This window comes from Choristoneura fumiferana, chromosome 29 (assembly GCF_025370935.1).
Source record: "Choristoneura fumiferana chromosome 29, NRCan_CFum_1, whole genome shotgun sequence".
In the NCBI taxonomy this organism is placed as follows: Eukaryota; Metazoa; Arthropoda; class Insecta; order Lepidoptera; family Tortricidae; genus Choristoneura; species Choristoneura fumiferana.
Window position 1 is genome coordinate 1811430 of NC_133500.1, and position 22204 is coordinate 1833633.

The 22204-nt window shown below is 37.1% G+C and overlaps 1 protein-coding gene and 3 long non-coding RNA genes across 4 annotated transcripts in view; all 4 read left to right on the plus strand.

Moving 5' to 3' along the window:
* LOC141444306 (uncharacterized) overlaps positions 1-22204 on the plus strand; it is a 99401-nt gene that overhangs the window by 23664 nt on the left and 53533 nt on the right. The gene's annotated exons all lie outside the window — the stretch shown is intronic.
* LOC141444112 (uncharacterized) lies at positions 7505-10350 on the plus strand. Its single transcript, XR_012453131.1, has 4 exons — positions 7505-7515; positions 9169-9195; positions 9468-9518; positions 10309-10350. It is a non-coding gene; the product is annotated as an uncharacterized lncRNA (long non-coding RNA).
* LOC141444113 (uncharacterized) lies at positions 11734-17590 on the plus strand. The gene is made up of 5 exons (XR_012453132.1): positions 11734-11780; positions 14624-14668; positions 15691-16521; positions 16631-16681; positions 17553-17590. It is a non-coding gene; the product is annotated as an uncharacterized lncRNA (long non-coding RNA).
* On the plus strand, positions 18483-22065 carry LOC141444114 (uncharacterized). Its single transcript, XR_012453133.1, has 4 exons — positions 18483-18577; positions 20006-20068; positions 20322-20383; positions 21908-22065. It is a non-coding gene; the product is annotated as an uncharacterized lncRNA (long non-coding RNA).

Genomic DNA, 22204 nt, shown 5'->3' on the forward strand with positions numbered 1-22204 from the left:
TCCTAATTACTGTAATGCTAACATCTAAATCAAAGTCGTGGTCGATAAATCGCCTGGGTCTTGACAACGCCGGCTCTAGCCCTTCATCAAGGTAGAGCGAGATTGGTAACACTGCTTCCCTCTCAAGAAGCGCCATCTTAATTTTATTTTGCACTAAACTGAAAGATGGAGTTCCTTGCCATCTGGCCCCTGGAGCGACCGCTCTTGCTCTACTCCAGGCCGGTGCTGTGCCTTGATAAGCATTATTTCCACCAAACGGTTCGCATTGCATCTGACCGGAACAATAATCGCGTGTCACGGAAGACGCCGGCGGACGGACGAGCCTGCTGTGCACGGTTTGGTTATTTAGAAATGCCTACACTGTGTACATCCATCCATTGATTTTTATTTGACGGATAAATGTGATGCGGTCTCTGTTTGTTTTGTTCGAATAGACGGAGACGGCATCACATTTGTCCGTCAAATAAAATTAATCAATGGGTGGTGAAACATTGTAAAATTCGTTCCGATCCGATGCGATGCGAGCCGCTTAGAAATTATCCTATCGGGTTGGTAGATTATGTACATTCGAGGAAACTGGAACATTTGTAATACTATTACTTAAGTATCAATTCCAAACATTTTCCAAAGATATCATAGCGAAATTGACTATGAAAAGGTTCCACCCTGGTGTGATTTAGTTTCCTTGACTGTATGTAGGTTAGGTGCATAGGTAAAACTTTCGTTTTCGCACATTAAGAAGTAACTTATCGGCAGTTAGGTGGCAATTACATGAATTTTGATTAGCCTAAACACTGTACAATTAACTTAACCACATTCCTTGTCTTACCGATTTTCTGTTCAATAAATTGTACACAGTTTAAATAGGTGTCAATAATTGAGTGTCGATTAAAAATATGGCGTCCAAATTGATTATTTCGGTGGAAAAAAGACAACTATTCAATTAGTAAGTGCAGTATAAGAGTGGGAGAGAGATGCAGTTTCCAGCCTGGATAGTTGCCGCCATGCGAGTCGCCGTGTTACTTTGTCTAATTGCACTCGCCTTTGGCAAAGACTTTGATGTAAGTTTTTCTAAACGAAACAATCGAAATCCGGTTTAGTATATCTGGACATCGCAATGGATTCATATAATAGTACATTACTGCAGAGGCCATGAAGTAAGAGATTGATGGACGAGTTCGGGGTAGACGGCCGAGTCGTAAGTCGACGAGGCGGATAAAACGAGTCCAGCAATCCCTGTTCTGGCCGAGGTTTGTATAGTGCTTTTCTCAAACAATGTGAGGAAATATTCCATCCGTCCGTCCATCCGTCTATCCGTCCTTCCGTCCGTCCATCAATGCATCGCATCGCATCGCAATATTGCAAATGCTTACAGAGTAGTGGTGGTTGGCTGTTTGTAATTTTTCCTTTGTCAGTTTAATGTCAGTAAGTAAATTTAAAAAGTTAGAGCAGCGGACAATAATGGATTTTCATACATACTTCATGGCCTAGGCCAAGAGAAGTTATTTTCGTGACATTAACGCATACATTTCCGAGCATGTTTGAGAAAATGGTATTAATATTATAAATGAGAAAGTTTTTCAGTATGTGTGTGTTGTACATTGAGTTTTTACATAAAAATAAAAACACATAAAATGAACTAAAACGGGCTTCCTCTTCCAAAGGCAGCGCAGCGCGGGGCATCGTACCCAAGACGCTGACGGCGTTGCCTCGCTGCACTGCGAGGCTCAGTCTTGGGCGAAGAAAAAGCCTGCTCTTTGGTCGCCAGAGACGCCGATTAGTTTGTCCGACACTTCTTTTATAAACTTTTATGTGTCGGTCGACCAAGGCCCAAAGGTTTCGACCGCAAGTGCTGCAAAAAAGTAATTGTCCTTAAGAAAAGCATATATTTGCGGCACTGTGTGTGTTGTGTGTACAGCTTAGAGCAACGCGGGCTTCCTACCGCGTTGCTCTAAGGTGTACATGTATCCAATTAATGTTTTGCCATCGTATTTTGTCGAAGCCGTGGTGGCCTAGTGGTTTGACCTATCGCCTCTCAAGCAGAGGGTCGTGGGTTCACCCGGCTCGCACCTCTGAGTTATTCGAAATTCATGTGCGGAATTACATTTGAAATTTACCACGAGCTATGCGGTGAAGGAAAACATCGTGAGGAAACCTGCACAAACCTGCGAAGCAATTCAATGGTGCGTGTGAAGTTCCAATCCGCACTGGGCCCGCGTGGGAACTATGGCCCAAGCCCTCTTGTTCTGAGAGGAGGCCTGTGCCCAGCAGTGGGACGTATATAGGCTGGGATGATGATGATGATTTTGTCGGAAATGTTCGTATTTATCTTGATATCTCACTCAACTTACTAAAGTTATCTGAAGCTTGTGAAAGCAAGACAAAAACCAACTTTACCGACAAAATACGATGGCAAAACATTATTTAAATATATTTTTATGCTTGTTACTTTTCACGCTAAAATGGCGGAATGGATTTGGATGAAATTTAGTACGTAAATACCTGAAGATCAGTGGCCCTTTTTACGAAGCTACAAGTTACAGTTTACAAGCGCTCTTTTCAATGCATACCGTTTAAAAATGACTACCGCTTGTAAATTGTTATTTGTAGCTTCATAAAATAGGATATTGGAGTAACGGGTAGATAACTTTTTATCCCGACATTCCCACGGGATCGGATAAAATCTCGAAATCTCAACCGTTAGGTTTTAATGAACTAAAAGAATTTCTTTGCTCACCCGCGACCTTATAGCTAGGTTTAGTCATGGAATTTGTCCTAGTTGTTTGATGTGCAATGAATGAATAGCAAGTGAAATTATGACAAATGAAATTTTATGGGAAGTGAACTTCACTTCACTTAGTGAAGTGATCCGGTGTTGTCGACAAATAGAAAGAATATATTTTTTGTTGACAGATTAATGAATTACCACCAGTCTTCGTCTGTCTAAAGCACCCTAAGTTGCTAGAACGAGATTTCAAGGTGAGCTGGCATAGGGGAACTGATATGTTTAGCTAGAACACCAGGTGGTCCATGGTCCAAGGGCTCGCATGATTGTTGAAAGTCAGAATGTTGGTTTGTCAGAATGTATCGTTTGTCATAACACTTTTTTCTCTGAATCTAATAATTGTTCTGAGTTTTTATAAAACAAACCTAACCTATATTAGCTATGTAGGTACAGTTTTCCAAGGATGACCATATAAAAATTTCAGAATAATTTACGGTTTCAGTAGGATACAAATTATGACAAAGCATTATGACAGACTTGCGATATGAGTTGCGAATATTATGCGAAACTTTGGCGCGTGCATAGGTATGTATTGAGTAAGTAAAGAACTGATAACCGTTGGAGGAGAAAAGTTCTGGTGTGGTGGTCTAGGCGTGGAAGATGAAGAGTTGGCAGGCCTCCCGCTAGGTGGACCGACGCGAAACTAGTGGGGACTTGTTCAACGGCCGGGTCTTTTGTTAAACTCTAGTCTATACATTATAAAATACTTAGTGCATGCATATATGTAGAGTCGTATATAGTAATACACTCTTTAAAGTCCTGGTCCTCGCAATAAGAGCGAAAAAGACGACGTTTACCGAAGGGAGGACGTCTTTTTCGCTCTTATCACGTGGACATAAAGCGTTTTTTGGTCGGCTTAACCCGATTCCGCGTCGATAGGTACCCTAAGCCTCATTCAAAAAAGAAGAAAAGAAGATTGTGTATATACTTAGATAAGATAGCTAGAATCGGAAATTCGTGGAGGTAGAGTCACCGACAGCTGTAAAAATATGCAAGTTGAAGTGGCAACGGTCGGACCACATCGCTCGAAGTTAAAAATCTTCATTCAATTTAGGCTATAACATGTAGGTACTTATGAATGTCAAGAACAGATAACCGTTGGGGGAGAAAAGTGCTCAGTGGCGACCATGAACTGGTAGTCGAAGCGTTGGCAGGCCTCCCGCTAGGTGGACTGACGTCATCGTGAGAGTTACGGGCAACCGGTGTAAGTGGCGAGTTGTCGTTCATTGTGGCGTTCTAAGGGGGAGGCTTTTGTTCAGCAGTGGACGTCTTCCGGCTGATGATGATGATGATGATAATGACTTAGATAGGCTGAAAATGATGATGATAATAATACGCGTACTACTAGTAAAGTATAATTTAGCTTGTAACTTTATGAATGAATTTATTATTGTTAGTCACTTTTTACATTAACATTTTTCTTAACAGGCCTTAGATTTTGTCGATCAGGTATGTGTTGAATTACCAAAGCATTCACGATTAACTCTCACAAACCGAGCACAAAGTACCTACGCTCTATTTATGGCATTGCAATGCTTCGAAAGCAAGAACTACTTCGAAACTACGACAGAGGCGACGAGCAGAGAGTAAGTAAGTAGTTAGGTAGGGTCAAGTGTCCAACACACACACACATAAAATTCAAAATCTCATAAATCTTTTGTTTTGACTTATAGAAGTCTGAATATTTTACAGTACTTAGGTAATTTTATTGGGTTCCGGGTGACATATACAGTATTCTTGTGTGTGTAGTAAGTCATCAAAAAATAAAAAGTAAAAAATGGGAAATGTTTCACTGTGTCCACAGTGGTGTACAGAATGAAACATTACATATTTAACAATGAAAAGTAATATAATCTGTTTCATAATTTTAAGACGTATTTATGTAAATGCACTAATATAATCATAATAGTTTTGTTTACTTTAACTTTAATCAGTCTCATTAAATTCCCCATGCGTAAATGTTTCATTGTTAAGTACCTAAGGTAAGTACCTAACCTAAGGTAAGGAAGGTAAGGTATGTTATATTAACCTCGGATTTTTGCCTGCTAAGTTGTGTCACTTTAATACGTGATCTAGTCCATGATAATCTACGAAATATGTTTAATATTAGGAAGGTATAAAATATATTGAATTTCTAACCATAATTTAATGAAAAATCTACAAAACATGCTAAAAATACTTATTTGCTTTTGTGCCAATAATACTGAAAAAGCTCCGTAGACACGTGTTCCCCACGTGACGCCGATGCAAACTGGAGAACTCGTACAGTGGGGGTCTCAGGGATGTCCTTACGCGATATAGTGCACAATCTGGCAACGTCGACTTTAGAAATATCGCAATGTTTCACTGTGTACCTAAGTTTAATTGTTGGACATATGACCCTACCTATATAAATAGGTAAATAGTATTAAAGTATTCACTAGGTTCACGGTACACGCAGACCGCTTCCGACCGAAGCAACTGGAAGTCTATGGGCAATGCCGGTTTTATTACTTCCAGCGCCCTGGGCGAGATTTGCTTGAGAGGCTTTGCTCAATGAGCGAATAAAAGGGGCGCATGGCGCCTGGAGGCGCTCCTTTCAGTCCGGCGCGCTGGGCGGTCGCCCTACCCTAAAGCCGCTACTGTCTATGGGTTGAGGAGGTCATGAGCAACAGTGGACGTTCTACGTGCTGATGATTTAAGTATTCCCTGTGGTACCCTAGTGGTTTGACCTATGGCCTCTCAAGCAAGAATCGTGTGTTCAAATCCGGGCTCGTGTGCGGATTTTTTTGAAATTCATAGGCGAAATTAGGTACATTTGAATTGAAATATACCATGAGCTTTTAGCTGAAAGAAAACATCGTCAGGAAACCTGCACAATCTGTGCGTGAAGTACGTTTTTAATGACACATAGTATACTTTTTTAATCTCGATTTCCCAAAGCATCGGGATAAAATCTCGAATGATTTTTTTGGAAATTCTCATGCGAATTTAGTAAACATCCTGGAATTTCAATTTAACTGCTGGATATAATTTTTTATGCGTGTGAATCCGCGAGTAAAGCGTTGTTACCTTATATTATTTGTTAAAATCCTTACAGCAAACTTGTGTAATTTATTTAAAACTTACAGATGCGGTCGGCCCCATCAAACGTGGTAGGTACTACATACGACGATTTTTTCCTATATTTCACTTCTAAATCTCTATTATTAAATGAGTCTTCGCACCGGATACCGCGGAATTGTTTTAGGATACTCAGGAGGTTTTTGAAGTAAAGTAGGTACGAACATAGTATAGAATCATTTTTAAATAGGCACGGTCGGCAACCGAAGTGGATTAGCGGTTGAGGTTCTATTATATTATTACCTTTTCAGTACTCGTGCGCAGATAATTTTGACTTGAGCACTACATACGCTCATCCACTTCTACTGCAGTAAAGATTCGTTCTTTAGTTGTATATCAGTACAACAAGTAATTAATCTTTTTTTTTATAACACAGCCTTCGGTAAGCGTCCAATTATTTTTACCTCACTGGCCTGCAAAAGCTCTCTTTCTCCTTTGAAATCTGGGTGGAAAAGCGCATTTTCTTCGCTATCGCGTATAGTATTTCGGTGTATCTAACTTTTTCTCTAGATTGTAAAAAGGACTTGATACTGCTACCGAAAATACCGGTTAATACGAGTAATATGACCCTGTCTATGTTACAGAAAAATATGACTTACAAATTGGTGCAAGGCTACGTCAATAAGGTAGGTGTTTCAAACTATTTTCTAAACTAAAGTCCATAATTGAGGATGCAGGTCACCTGATGGAGTGATCAATCACAGCACATGGGTATCATGGTCTAAGAGCTGGTGAAGATCGACCTTCACCCCTCTGATAACCAGATGCGACATATACATTTTCTTATCAAATATTTTTATTTACACACTCCTATGATAGCTTGCTTATTTAAAAGATTTCACGGCTATTTTTAATTAATTTCAATCAATTCAAATTTAGGAAAAGTGGCTCCATCAATTTTTGATGATTCTGCCAGTGTCGAGGTTGACAGAGACACGGTGGGTAGGTGGACGACTTGTTTGATAATCAGCCAGTTTTCGTGGATAACTACAGCTACTATCTGGAATGAGGATACGATACACTAGGTTGAACTAAACAATAAATACATGAAATAATTAGATGATGAGATACAGTAAGCTAAGATATGACAGTTTACTACAGGTAGTAAAACATTGAAACAAGAATGAACATAAAAAAAAAAAAAAAAGACTACATTTATAATTTTATTTTATTTTTAGTCAAAATTTGTCTAAAATTTCACAAAATGGAGAGAACACTAAAGTTAGGAGAAAATTAATATTAATAGGACGAATAACATCACGAGGGAGGATACTATATAAAGGAACAGATATTTTTGTACATTCTAAAAACATATGCTCCAGAGTTCCATCAGCCAAACCACATTCACAGATGGCATTGTCCCTTATTCGAAGCTTTGCTAATTAATTAAATTTATTTTCCATGATGTCCATTACTGGGTACTACTGTGCTTACCATGTCCATGATTGGTGCTGTCCTAGCCTATAGATTTTTACTGTCCGGCTGTGCCGATTTATGCCGTAATATTGATTTATGGCAAGAACGAGAGGTAGCTTAGGATCTCAAAATTAGTTTAGTACATTGTACCTACTAAAAAATAACAAATAGTGCATTGTTGAAATTATTTTAATGTTGCACAGCTTTCCTCCGTAAGTATCAACTTTTGTTATTATTTCATGAAAACTGGATATATTTAGAACTGATTCTATTCAACATCAAGAAGGATTGTTGATTTTTAGAGAGTACCTGTAACGTAATAACATACAAATTACGTTGCGGATAAACGCTATAAGACCTATCTAAGAACCACCGTCGATAAATTACAAAGCCAATACAGAAAACAGCATCTAAATCGGGCCAACCGTTCTGGAGATACAGCCCTGGGCAAAGATATCGACACGGGCAAAGTTGCAAAAATATGTATACACGGCCTTAATGTTAAGTGCATAAAGTCGTGTATACATATTTCTGTAACTTTGGTCGTGTCGATATCTTTGCCCTTGACTGTACCTAAATGGGAACGTTCGTTTGCGTAATTTATTGTAGAATTTACTGATTTAATTTGTAAATCAAAAGGGGCGTACCTCTAAGCAACAGCATAAAATGGAGGACTTTCAGCAAACGCTATGAAGAAGGCAATCGAATTAGTCCAAGATGGTATGAGCATAAGGAAGGCTAGTAAGGAATGACAACTTATGTAAGTACCCGACAGTTCGACTGTACGAGAAACAAAAAAACGCTGGTTAATTTAATACGTTTAACACAAACATACCTACGAAGTAAATAAAGTTTTTACATCAGAAAAAGAACATGACTTGGTAAAATGAATTGAACATTTTGCTGAACTACATAATTTACAGCCTAACTGCTAAAGATTAGAAAGATTCTTAGTGTAGAAAACCTATTTAATTATTAAAATACATTTGTTTTTTATTAAAAATCTGGAGACTGATTACGTGCCAATAAATAATAATAAATTATGATTAAACGAAACGGATCTTTTTAGTTGTAAATGCTGTTAAGCGTAATATTATTATAATAAATAAAAAACAGATAGATTATTGTAATAAATTATGTTTTTAAGTTCAAACAATGCTTCAAAGTGATAGGTCTAGTTGTTGATTTTATATACATGCTAATTTATTCTTAATTATTATAAGAAAATATTTTTTGATAATTTTGATTACTATATCCTTTATTAAGAAATGAAAGGTCTATTTTCATTACTTTTTTTTAATTTATTGTGACTTTATTAATAAAACATAGCGCAGTACAAAACAAAATAAAGGTAATAAAGGTAACTAAAACTACATACAATCTAAATTTACTTATAAATAAAAAGGTGCCCAAAATCACTGCCAGGTGGTAAAGGTGCCCAGAAGGCCGGCAGCATTACCACGCTGTATGGCAATGCTTAATCTTTTCATTACTTATATTATTTTTATTTTAAAATAAATACTTTATCATTAAGTGATTAATTTGTGTACCCGATGGTTAACTGTTGCAGTTGCAAACCACCCGGTTAATAGTGTACCATAGTGTGGACAGTGAGCCAATTCTCCTTTTATAAAAAATGTTTACTATAAATTTTAAAATCATTCAGAAAAATTATGTATCTTAAACACTAATATTTACTAATAATTTGCTGTGAATTAATAATTATGAGGTATGATGGTTTGAATTGAATTTTAAAAATTTTATGTGAATTTTATGTTAAACAGGTGACCCTACACTCTTCCCAGATTCACTCTAAAAAGGGTCTTGTCTGTCTGTAAATTAAAATTTATTATTATTATTTTTAGAATATGCAATCGCTGGGAAAAATGGGAGTAAGTATTGATTTAACACTTTTATACTTACGGTGCCAAAATTAAGATAAGTATAAAAACGCGACCGTTGCGTCGCTAAACTATATATATATTTTTTTTTGATAGCCTATATGTGTGTCCCACTGCTGGGCAAAGGCCTCTCTTCTTGACCTCCACATCTCCCTATCCAGAGCTACAATTGAACATACCTAACAGCAGTAACAAAACGCGACCTTACTCCTAGTTGTTTTTATTAATGTTATGGAATAAATTAAATTATTCGGTTGTTTCAGGTGGCGGTCCTTGCCGGCGATTACTTAGCCAACCTCCAACATACTTTAACTGTAAGTTGTTACTTGATGATCTGTCATCATCGTCATTTCGAGTGACATGTCTACGTCATTTAGCTTTAGCGCAAACTCGCCGAAGACCTAAAGTCGCCGGCGCACTGAAAAATTCGGGTCGCGCTGTCATCGTTCATCCACCATTACCTCTCATATTTCGTTTTCTAGAATTTTTTTACCGTACAACGGCAAAAAACTACTAGACACTGGCAAAATTATTGTCCTCGAATGGACAGAGCCATATTTTTTTTAAAGAAACAACAACAAAGTCGCCGGCATAGCTACAATGACATAGTCACAATGGGGTAGATCTCATTGCTCAGAGAACAGATACTAAAAATAATTTTTGAGAAGTAAGTACCTACCTAATCTAATCACGAATCGGAAGACGCAGCGTTGACGGGCCTCCCTCTAGGTGGGTCGACAAAATTGCTAGAGATGCAGGCAGGTGGATACAAGTGGAAAGTTGTCAGTTAGTATACCGTTCTAAGAGGGACGCCTTTTTTCAGCGGATGACTTTCGACGGCATTTTTGTTCGTCCAGAGGAGCAGTAAAGTATTAAAAGATTATTTTAATTAATTACCTTACGCATATGTTAGTCAGGGCCGGATTTAGGCTAGGATAAGTGGGGCTATATAGCCCTGGGGCCTCCGCAAGGGAGGCCCCCACAATTAGAGATTTATAGAACTAACGACGACAGGTTAACTTTCTTCATTTTTTGCCGTAGGGGCTTTCGGACTTCTAAATCCGGCCCTGGTGTGTATTATAAATATTATTGTTTTTTTTTCAGACTTCTCAAAAAGTTGTTATGAGGGAAGGGAAAAAAGTAAGTAACCAAACAAAATAAATTAAATATTAAGGAATCTGTTCTTCACGCTGACTTAACAAAAAGTAGAGGCAAAGAAATAAAAAAAATATTATAATTGATATTGAAAATTAATCTTAATACTTTTATTTCAGCTCCAAGTAAGTATTTTACACAATACCTTCTGAGCTCGGGTGCAAAAATAACAACAACTTTCGACGCTCTTCCTTTGTAGGTACTTCAGTCAGCATATAATCTACCTGAAGAGAGATCTGATTAATTATTGTGGCCATCCCCCACAACCTAAAATGAAAAACAAAAAAAAAAAACATTAAACAAGAAAAAAATCTTATTTTTCACGAGATTTAGACCGCGGTTAGGTAGAATGAAATAGAAATATTTATACGATTTTTACGCAAAAATACATTCATCATCATCTGAGCCGTGGACGTCCACTGTTGGACATAGGCCTCCCCCATAGACCTCCAGTCGCTTCGGTTGGCAGCGGCCTGCATCCACCGTGAACCCGCGGCTTTAACCAAGACCGTCGATCTCGTTGGTGGACGTCCTAAGCTGCGTTTGCCGATGCGCGTACAAATATTACGAAAATACATTACGTTATCATTATTATGATCTCCTGCTGCACCATTTCTCGATGCAAATTCTTCAGTCTATAAGTAGAGCCATGTGATCCGCCCATTGCCACTTCAACTTCCATATTCGAGCTATGTCGATGACTTTAGTTCTTCGGCGATTTTCCGTATTCCGGATTGAATACAGATTCATGAATTAATGAATGATTTATTTTGAAAGCATTTGTCGATGCATGAAATGTAAACACGCTGATTTACAGCGTAGGGTTGTTTTTTTTAATATTCTATAAGTAATGACTGGTAATGACGATGATTGAAGGTTGCAACTATAAATATGTGTTATAAAAGTTTTAAAATAACTAATGACATTGTTACACTTGCAGGCGGTATGTATGTTTCTCTTTATTTTTCTTTCGAAAGCATTTTTACGGTAAATTGAAAATACAAACTGAAATATAGATGCACAGAAAAACCAGGAAAATAAGACCAGCACTGGGAATCGAACCCAGGTCCTCGGTATTCCGTACCGCGTGCTATACCGCTACACCACTGATGGTCCATCAGTGGTGTAGCGGTATAGCACAGCAGCGCAGTGATGGTCTTACTTTTCTGGTTTTTCTGTGCATCTATATTTCAGTTTGTATTTTCAATTTAGGTTTTACGGGATGACCGTAAAAGTAAAAATTTGGAATTGAAAAAAAAAACGGTATTCTTTTTCCTCGTTACCGTTTCAGTAATTACAAAGAATCAAGATAACAATTTAAATTTATGGAATTTAGTGACAGAAAAAAGAAACCAAGATGATGTGTTTGTGCTAAATATTTCTACTATTTTTAGGATATTAACCGGATTCATAAAGTAGGGGTACGTATTGAAAGAACATCTAGCACCTAGTAAATGCTAGACCGTAGATTAAAATATCCAAGAATAGTAAAGTAATCGTGAAAGTAATAATCAGATTGAGATTTTCGCAGCATTTTTGAGCTCATAGCGACTAGAATTTATTTTGTTCAATTCGATAAATGTACTTAAACAAGTTGTTTACCATCGCATTAACGTGAAACTTTCTCATGTTATTAAACCATAATCTCACATAACAAAAACAAAAAAAAACATAACCTTTATTCTGTACCTAGGCCGCAGAGGGCTTTTTATATTTTTTATACTAATTATCAGCGCTTTTGGAAAAACGAAGCGCTTCGAAGAATTCAACAAAAAAAAAACAACGCTTTCGTCACTAATACTAGCACTAATAAATTACTAGTCTCCAGAATCGTCCTGTACGGAGTTGAATATTTGGGTAAGGCCGCGAATTTTAACCAATGTGACATAGAAATAACATAAAAAAAATACGTGACGTTACCATAAAACGTAACGTAAATTTTTATAAAGCCTAGATCATACTGGTAAAAATTCTCATTAGATAACGTATGTATGAAATCTCTATGTATATACTTGTGTTCTCTGTACTGTTTACTGTATTGGTGTGCAATTTAGAGTTATTGTATTGTATTGTATGAAAAAAAATACATGTCATATAATAAAGTAAAGTTTTTATTTTTACTAGAACTTTCTGACGATACTGATCCTAAATCTGTCCTATATGAGATCTATAAAGCTAAACATGAGAATGTGGAAGTAAAAGTACCCAAAAGTGTCTCTTTACATGCCTCTCTAACACTGACAATAAGGTGCACATTTATAAGCATAACGAATTTGGATAAGTGGTTTTTTTTTATTCGACTGGATGGCAAACGAGCAAATGAGTAAGAGATCACCACCGCCCATAAAAATCTGCAACGCCAGGGGTATTGCAGATGCGTTGCCAACCTAGAGGCCTAAGATGGGATACCTCACGTGCCAGTAATTTCACCGGCTGTCTTACTCTCCACGCCGAAACACAACAGTGCAAGCACTGCTGCTTCACGGCAGGATTAGCGAGGAAGATGGTGGTAGCAATCCGGGCGGACCTTGCACAAGGTCCTACCACCTAGTTGTGAGCATGCTTGTGACTTCGACTGTACAAGCTATTAAATACCTCAAAGAAATGGCCAAAACCCTAAATCACAGGTTTTACCAATTTAGGAAGTAGTATCTTAGTTAAGTGGACAATGTAAAAAGATGTTTTTGGAAATAAATTATTATGATTATTAAGTTTAGGTAACAAATGAACTAAGTAGGTAAGTGAATCTCTCCGTTTGTCTCTCACTTTAAATACGCTATGCATGTAAGCAGGACGTGAACACAGAACTCGCCACAATTATCTTGTGCCGATCCCTGCACCTACAGATTAAAATTTATTTAACTTCAAAATATCCATCTAACTAACTTACTGTGCGTGCAGTCATTGGAAACCTAATAATAAACTAGTGTGTTAGAATTTTTCTGTGTGAACTTCCCTTTACCACATTTTTTCGTTACGTTATGTAAAAAATACGTAGCATTTTGTAAAAATGTAACGTAATCGTAACGAAAGTGTAACGTATTTTATACAAAAATCGTTTATCATGGTGAATAACGACATTTTGAACATAATAATACATGCCACTTACATGGAAAAGATTACCCTATCGTATGAAAAAACAACCAGTTAAAAATAATCACTACTTACCCTTAAAATCGAACAAGCACTTTCGACGTTTTGTCGAAAAAAAATCTCCGCGTCACTTTTGATGGCTGTTTGTCAACAAACTGATGAGATTTATTTATCTCATCGATGCTGCCCTATTAGAGTATTAGTTGCCAGTGTACAAAAACAAATTTCTACCAAAATTGGCGTTAAAGCTAGCTTAATAAAGCGTCACCAAAGTATTCGTAACGAAAACGTGGTATTTTGGCACGTGAAAAGAAATAAATATAAAACATGAAAACATTTGATTATCATGATTCCGCAATCGGTAGGACTATCGTTATATCATTAAATTTTGTTTAAACAAAATCATGATCATGAGAAGTTAAATAGCATGAAAATAATAAGGTATTAAGTACTCGTGGTCAAAAAAAATAGTCAATTTTCGTTACGTTTTGGACGGTAATATATTTTTATTATTTTTTTAAAAGGGTTTAAATCAATTATCTCATTTGCGACCTTGAGAGTTTATATCGTGTCATGTAATAAAAAAAAAATTAAACCTCTAGGTGTTATCAGTTTTTTTTTATCAGCGTTCCAAATTTGAAACGTCCGAATTGGTCAAAATTCGCGGCCTTACCCATTTACTGTTTTTTTAAATAGCCTATACGACGTCCCACCGATGGGCAAGCCTTTCTCCTTCCACTCGTCTTCGGCAAAATGTCGCCAGTCCGGCCGAAATTGCTCCAAATCGTCCCGCCACCTCCTTTTAGGCTATCTGCTCCAGTGCCCGTCGCTTGGAACCAAATCAGCAGGGCTACTACGAAATTCGAAAATCGAAGGTCGTATCGCACCGTCCCTCTCACTCTCGTATTAAATAACATTAGCGTCTGAGGGACGACAAGATACGAAGTTTGAATTTTGCACTTCGTAGTAAGTGCCCAGTGGTGTTTTGGCCTAGCGATCCGGATGCATCCGGGAGACATAATTATTCTACATACTTTAAACAAACAAAAATCTACTTAATTATTCTACTAAAACAAAAGAAAATAAAGTGTTGTGTTTCATATTAACATATTTTATTGACATAGATACGTATCCTTGATTCGCAAAACAAATTATGATTTACCTGTTTTAGTTAAAAATGACAAAGCGGTTGCAAAGTCTACTCAAAAAATTGACGGTAAGTTCCCAATTAAGTATTTTATTCAAGTTTGTGCTATTTAAACTTATATAAACTATAAACATCATAAAGTTAAAGGTATAAAACGATACCAAGACATCAAAAATGTGTGTATACCATGAAATAATATTTGATGCTATGGCTGTATAGACATTTATGTCCTCGACTGTACAATGTCCGGAGTACACACGGGAAACAGTACGGATTTGATTCATTTGTTTATACTGCCTCAGAATTTTAGTAAACATAGGGATGATGGAAAGCTGCAAAAGACATTTTATTGAACAAGACATTCTCACCCTACCTTCAATATATATCATGGAGGTTAGCGTTTTTGTAAAAAAAACACATTAAATTATTTCCTAAATATACGCGAGCAGAAAACTTGAGACCTATAATGAATTATGAGTATTCTTATGTCCGGTTTTTCGGCAAGACTTTTCAAATTTAAATTTTAAGAGGCCAAAATTTTACGGCATTTTTGATCCGTCATAGTGACTTCTCACTTATCGATTTTCCTAAATGATATCGATAATGATATTATCGTGAAATAGTAATCGTAATATCTTTTATAAGGACATTATTAGTACTAGGTACAATAGACTTTGAACATGAAATTGAATTATTAAATTAGAAATTGTTAACTATTCATTGTTTGCATTGCATAATTCATATTTACTTATGTCTATTTCACATTTTCGACTGCTCAAAAGTTAATGGGTAGAGTTCGCTCTTCAACGATTAAACCGTCTATTGTTGACTTGTACAGTCACCAGCATTAATATCTGCCACAGCGGAGCGTGCAAAAATATCTGACACGTCCTTCCGGCCTTAGAAATAGAGTCGTATCAGATATTTATGAACGCTTGTTGTGTCAGATATTGGTGCTGGTGACTGTACTTTTAATCTTTTTTAACATATTGTATATCGATATTGAATATCAGATGTCGATAGGTGAGAAGTCACTATGACAGGCCAGGACAGGTCCGGGCTCTGCTTATCATGGTTTTGTATATTTTCAGAACTCTTCCGCTTACAAGCAACTCAATTCTGGAGAACGGAAAGTATGACGTGATCTATTTGGAAAAAAAATATTAGTTCTAATTTTTGTAACAAAAATAACCGTGGTCAAATTGTTTTCAGATGGTACGTAAATTGCATGGACATCCACACAAGCAGTGCCGTGCAAGCTAGCGCCTTAGACTATACCTTGTCCACATTAGCGTTAAATAATCCATACTAATACTAATATTATGAACGCGAAAGTGTGTTTGTGTGTTTGTCCGCCTTTCACGCCGTAACGGAGCGACGGATTGACGTGATTTTTGTCATAGAGATACTTTATGGGCCCGAGAGTGACATAGGCTACTTTTTATCCCGAAAAAATGCACAGTTCGCCAGGGAACAGCGCGCGATAACCGAATACCACGCCGGCGGAGCCGCGGGCAAAAGCTAGTAGAATTATAAAAAAAAAACATTCAATGCAAGTCTTTTATCAGACCTTTTTATATGTACCAAATTTCACACTGACAGTAGCTGTAGGTGTAATTGGTATAATTTTATCTGACAGTGGAGAGAGTGTATCTGACGACATGCGCCTATAATGGAAGGAAGGCTTTCCAATAGAGAGAAGTACAAGAAGTTGACGGCCATCCTTCAGGATCGAAGAGGCACTAGAAAAAGAAAACTTTTTTTATGTATAATTGTAAGATTTATCCAAATTGACAAATGGTGAAATGAGAGCTTCATAAAGATTCACCGGCCACCGCATTTCTTAATCTGACGCATTCGAGTACCTCTTTACATTTTGTTAAATAATTTATTGATTTCAGCTAAACCTCATGTTTATTCATGTAAGTACCTATTATTGTATCCGGTGAAAATAAAGATATTTAGGTGTGTATATATATATATATATTCATTCATTCGATATGTATATATATTATATTAATAATTTTACAGGGTGGTGGGATCCAATTGATGAACGCAATTAGACCAGATATAGTATCATTGGTAAGTACCTAAGTCATCATCCCAGCCTATATACGTCCCACTGCTGGGCACAGGCCTCCTCTCAGAACAAGACAGCTTGGGCCATAGTTCCCACGCGGGCCCAGTGCGGATTGGGATTCACACGCACCAAATGCTTGCAATGCTTGCAATGAATTGCTTTGCAGGTTTGTGCAGGTTTCCTCACGATGTTTTCCTTCACCGCAAAGCTCGTGGTAAATATCAAATGTAATACCGCAAATGAATTTCGAAAACTCAGAGGTGCGGGCCGGGGTTTGAACCCACGACCCTCTGCTTGAGAGGCGATAGGTCAAACCACTAGGGCACCACGGCTTACGTAGTATCTAAGTAGTGTAGGAAAATTATCAGTGTAAAATTTATAAATAAAAGCGGCATGACTCGGTACAAAAGAACATTATGATTTTGTCATCGAGCCTACGAATGTATACCTCTTGCCAAATCTTCTGTTTGTTATCATCATCATCATCATCGGCCTATCTTAGTCCACTGCTGGACATAGGCCTCTCCAGTCTCTGTTTGTTATAAGTGAAGCTATTCAGGTTTCTTTGTTGTTATTCATGTGAATTTGTTGCAAGTAACAGCCATATTTGCTACAATTAAAACCTTCTACATTTTGCAAAAAAAAAACAAGAAATAATAAATAAATATTTCTGACGTGAGCACCATCTATTTAGACTATTCTAGACCCCCACGGCCCCCATGTCCTCAAAAATAAGCAAAGCAAAGGGCCCCTTCCGTACTCACTTACTTAAATAACCCCCTTGCTTCCAAATAATAGTTTAGGAAATTCAGGGCTCTGTTACGTCACTGAATGTGATTTGTTAAAGCTACAATGTTCTCAACTCCTTTTCAGAAAGCAGAGGGGAAGGACCTGGATGCTGGCCTGGTGAGTGGCATCACACTTTATTTTAGACCACTTTCAGGTGAATTGACAAGAAATTTGGCAATAGATGTTGTCAATACCCACCTTCATATCCTAAATTGTTAACTTTTTTTTACGTAAGTTAGTTCGAATAAAATCCTCAGAGCTAGGTACAAGCTGCGTTTCAATAGTTCTTTCACCTGCACGCGAAAATAGACCTTAAGACCTTATTACCATTAAAACAGATGTTTTTAATCGTCACAGTCATGAAAGGTTAAAAAAAAGTTAGTCTTTGGTGAAAGTTATGATATTAATAAGTTTTTTTTTTAATTTCCAGCTGGTATGTATTTTAAGCTGTGTATGGGCACTGACTTTACTCCAAGTTTACTTTTCTCGAAATGAGTCTCCAATACGGTATTTGACTACTCCTGAATTTGCCATTTCTTATATATTATTATGAAAATATAGGTATACAGAAAGTGTTTAGCGAAGAGAAAACATAAATCAGTTAAAAATTGGATTTGTAGTGATTTTTTGAAAAATCTATATACCTGTCTCTTTCTCAAACGCTTTTCTCTATGCAGCAAGTATGGCGCTACTAGCGTGTGACGTCACATGCCAGTATGTCTTTCACTGTCTAATCTTGGATTTCAAACCTTTATAACTTTGTTATTTGTAAAGGCAGCTTAAAATTTGTTTCTCTATTCGATAACAGGCATTGTGAAGTTTTAATTTATAATACATATAAAAAATAGTCAAATACCGTATTCTCTTGTTGGAGCGTTCGTTTTTCTAGCTTTTGAAGGCTTCGAATTTATTATATGAGATTAATATTATGAGAACAGACATGGTTGTGAAGGTCAAACCTTGTAAAACATGCAACCATTTCTTATGAGCGGATTGTTTTGAAATTACGAAATTCTGATTACAATGCAAGTACGGCAATGCAAGTATGTATTAAAAAATTACAAAAACTTACTTCATTATTATTACAGATAAACAACATGCTTGTGAAGGTAAGTAACCGTAATAAAATGAAATGAATGGTCGGACCTATGGTTTCTCAAGCAAAGGTTAGTGGATTCAAATCCGGACTCGCAGCTCTGAATTTTCGAATCTTATGTGCGAAATTAGAGTTTGGCTGATGAAAGCTGAACCCATTGCTGAATTGCTGAGTGGCAACATTATTCAAATGTCATGGACAAACAGACCAAAGAGTATTAGAAAACAGACACTTGAGCTTGTACTATTATCTGTTCTGTGACGTGAGTGTAGTTTATTAATACGGGCTTTTGTATTTTGAAAGAGTACGCGTTTCTTCTCCCTTAGTGTCAACCAAAATAAACAAAGGAAAAAAAAAATAATTAAAATTAATTCTTTGGTCGGAAATAGAGTAGACCATGACAACACGAGTTATACGGTATACAAAGAAGCATAAAGCAGGCACGATTCTTATGCCTAAACGTCACTTTTGTACGGCAAAGAAGCTTCGATACTTGTATCTGAGAGCACGGCAGTGCCCCCGCCAAGTCGAGCAAAACAAAAACAAACTATACCATACTTTTCTCGAAGCCATTCAAGCTATTTTCAACATTACTTATTCTGTGGTAATACCATATGAAAGTTTTTTGAATTTGCCACGTTTTTGTAGGTTCAGCTTTCATTAGCCAGAGTTCTACATTCGAACTTTACAACAAATTTTATGCTGAAGAAAAACATCGCGAGAGCGATTCATGATGTGTCCGATCCGAACTGGGGCCGCGTGGAAACTGCGGCCCAAGCCCTTTCATTCTAAGAGGAGGCCTGTGGCCAACAGTGGGACATATACGCTGGGATGATGATGCACCAGGGGTTATTCACAGCTAGTTTCTTCGCCAGTCCTTTTAGTGGATCTATCATAATTTTTTTACACCTCTTACAAGTGAGGAAAAAAGAAATTTGTAAAGGAACAGGGTTAGCAATAGTTCCATTACACATTCTACAGTGAATAATCCGACATTAGAACTGTCGGTGTAATACTGTCCATTTCTAGGGTTCCGTTTCCGAGGGTTCCAACGTCACTGGGAGCTATTTTTACAAGTTTTTGTTTAGCTTGCTCTGTTTATTTATTAATTTATTTGTTTGGGTCCAACTTGGAACCTAAATTTGACCTACTTCGAACAGTCTGATTGACTTTAAATTTGGCATACTTATGTAAATTTGGTGAAAATACAATAATCTGGTAGTGAAATCTTGGTGGTCGTGCTAGGATCATCTCCGCAGGAGAGAACTCCTCAGTGGTTAATAGTACCAACTTGAAATTTGGTACACAATACAATTTGGTGGCAGTTTAGATGACAATGCAAGTACAATCAACAAAAAGTACAGTTAGCAAAAAAGCTTGCATTAAAAACGATTTTTTTAACAGAAACTTATTTATTCTAAATAGCTTTTGTCCATTATAGGGTGGCGTGAATCAATATTTCCGTGCCTTGCCAAGAAAACTTCAGATCAAGGATGACAGAAATGTAAGTTATAAATAGATAATTATGACTATGGTACAGTTTATGTCACAAATATGAAAGAAAATAATTTACTTTACATTAAGTAAGGTCCGCGTGCTCGACACGCTGATGCCCAATAGACGACACCCTGCTGTGATCTCTATTGCTAATGACATAAGATTAGAGATGCCAACTATTGGGACAGTGACGAGTACTCGTACGTTTACCTTAATTAATAGATTATGTTTATTAACCATACTGTTTACTTCGTTTTCAGGAGCGTCTTAAACAGGGTGTAAAAATGATAGTCACCTGGGTAGTTCATTCTTACTCATAGAAGTAAGTACAGAGGGAGTGTTAAAATTATACATAACTGTTATACACGACGATTTTTAATCTGTGATTTCAAAAATATTAATAATCAGCTAGCTCGAAGAATTGCGAAACTAAAGTGGCAGTGGGCGGGGCACATTGCTCGCAGGACGGATGGCCGATGGGGTCAGAAGGTTCTCGAATGGCGTCCGCGGACCGGGAGACGAGCTGTCGGTAGGCCTCCAACAAGATGGAGCGACGACTTGGTTAAGATCGCGGGATCGCGGTGGATGCGGAAAGCACAAGATCGGTCTGAGTGGAGAGCCTTGGGGGAGGCCTATGTCCAGCAGTGGACGTCTTTCGGCTGACATGATGATGATGATGAATAATCAGCTATAATCAGCCTATAATCTAATTCGACCGGACTTAACCTTTAATAGGGTGACAATGATTTTTAATTAAAAGTGGTGGTGGAGACAGCCCTGGTGTTCGGAGGCCCTTGATTTGTTTAGAGACTTGGGTCGTCTCAGAGATCCCCGGTCTGGATCGGGGCTGGTTCAACAGGTGTCCATTGCTGCAGAGGGGCAATGCTGCCGGGATAATGGGAACTTTTGATCGGGGCACGATGCAGGGGGGGATTTTTAGGTTAGTTCATTATTTTTTATTCTTGACTAAGTTATAAGTATTTGTTAATTTAATGACAGTGTTTAGTTTGATTTTATTTTGTTTTGTTGTTTGAATTTTGTAATTTGACATATAAAATATACTTATTATGATTATAAAAAGTTATTTTCGACCTTAAAAATATAACAAAAAAGATAATGCTTGGTTCCATGTAATTATCTACGACTTATTCGTGATCGCCACGAATTGCTGAATTTGAAAAATTGGTTTCTGATCACAGATTAAAAAACATCGTGTATAGACACAGACTAAGTAATATGGTATAGAGGAGATATTAAAATTAGCAGCAAAATTTTTGTACTTTGTAGTTTTACAGCCACGTTCTTAATAAATATAAAACAAATCAAAAAATACTTACTAAAACTAGTACGCGTATACGCAATCACGGGAGCGCATTTACGGGAATCATTTTGTTTACGCAATGAGTCAATTGAGTTAAGTACTCGTAGATACTCGTGGACCTAGTCTTTGGATCTAGTCTTTTTGTGGACGCGTACTCGCAAGACTCTGTCCGCGTTTTGCCTAGTACGTCCCATCTCTACAAATGTCCCGTGATATTTATGTCGGCGGCCGATCGTAAAATCCGCCAAATCACGAAATTCCTGGGCATATCATGAATCGCCGCCATTTCATGATGTGGCCGGTTTAGGCAGATGTGCCCGTTATAGAGATAGGAATATCGACGAATGCGTTGCTCTAAACGATCTGCCGTATTGTTTATCAGGCACATCGTGATATGCCTGGCCAACTTTTAGGCATATCATGAAATGGCGCCATTTCATGATATGCCTAGGAATTTCGTGATCTGGCTGATTTATTTATTTAAGTTAGAATAACACAACTTAATTTTATTTTATTTGTTTACAGAATAAAGATAACTAACAAAATATTCACTACATTATTTTACATTCAGCAGTCTTTCTTTAGGTAGGCTGAATGAGAGAGAAGCTGCTTACGTATCAAGAACTTTTACAAAAGTGACATAAAATAGACATGTTATCTGCAAATAAAATGTTTTTAAATAACTTATTCTATTATTTTAATCATACTTCCTACTGATATTACAATACAATGTTTTAATGTTTATTTGGGCACAAACGGTACATAGTTCTTAAAAATAAACAAATTACAATTGACATTAACCAATAAAGCTGCCACCACTTA